Source organism: Scyliorhinus torazame, chromosome 4, assembly GCF_047496885.1.
Source record: "Scyliorhinus torazame isolate Kashiwa2021f chromosome 4, sScyTor2.1, whole genome shotgun sequence".
In the NCBI taxonomy this organism is placed as follows: Eukaryota; Metazoa; Chordata; class Chondrichthyes; order Carcharhiniformes; family Scyliorhinidae; genus Scyliorhinus; species Scyliorhinus torazame.
Window position 1 is genome coordinate 32,091,309 of NC_092710.1, and position 1,043 is coordinate 32,092,351.

General features: G+C 45.6%; 1 non-coding gene across 1 annotated transcript; it reads left to right on the plus strand.

Moving 5' to 3' along the window:
- trnas-aga (transfer RNA serine (anticodon AGA)) lies at positions 1-82 on the plus strand. The gene has a single exon. It is a non-coding gene; the product is annotated as a tRNA-Ser (tRNA).
- Positions 83-1,043: the final 961 nt, after the last annotated feature.

A 1,043-nucleotide genomic window follows, 5' to 3' on the forward strand; every position in this document is an offset into this window, starting at 1 on the left:
GTAGTCGTGGCCGAGTGGTTAAGGCGATGGACTAGAAATCCATTGGGGTCTCCCCGCACAGGTTCGAAGCCTGCCGACTATCGATCTCCTTTTGGGCAGCACGGTACCACAGATGGTATCACTGTTGCTTCACAACTCCAGGATCCCAGGTTGGATTCCTTCCTTCGGTCACCGTCTGTGTGGAGTCTGCACATTCTCTCTGTGTCGACGTGGGTTTCCTCCGGGTGCTCCGGTTTCCTCCCACAAGTCCCGAAAGACGTGCTGTTCGGTAATTTGGACATTTTGTATTCTCCTTCTGTGTATCCGAACAGGCGTTGGAATCCCCTCGGCGACTTGGGGATTTTCGCAGTAACTGCATTGCAATGTTAATGTAAGCCGACTTGTGACAATAAAGATTATTATTATAAAGATTATTATAAGGAACTAGTCTGACGCTAAAAGTTACAGGGCCTTAGAGTCTGCAAATATTTTGGCCATGGAACAAGTTTAACTTCCTCATTTCATTCCGGAAGACCACAGAATACATTTGGATGACTTTGTACACGTCATCTCGCCCACTTTGAGTATGTCCACTCAATTGAAGTTGATGTATTAGACAAGAGCCAGTCATGCCCCATTAAGCTTGGGCCATGTCCATTTATCAGGACAAGTGGGAGCCAGACTGACTCACGCTTTGGCAATGCTGTCTAAAGCGAGGGCACATATAACGCGCTACAAATGTGGAGGTCACCAGTATTAGTGAGAACGAAGGAAATCAGTATTATTGGGAAATGGTGTTGGGGACATTGGTGGGATTTAAGCCGACATACCCCTTGGGCCTGATAACCTGTGTCGCAGATTACTGAAGAAAGTGGCCCCTGATATAAGGGCATTGGTAGGCATCGTCCAAGAATATTATAGACTCTAGAAGTGTTTCTACGGATTTCTGAGAAGCTAATGTATTTTAAAAAATTTAGGGAGAGGGATCACAGGGAAGTATAGATGAGTCAGTCTGCCGTCAGTTTTGGGTAACATGTTGGATTCCATTATAAGATGTGTAATAG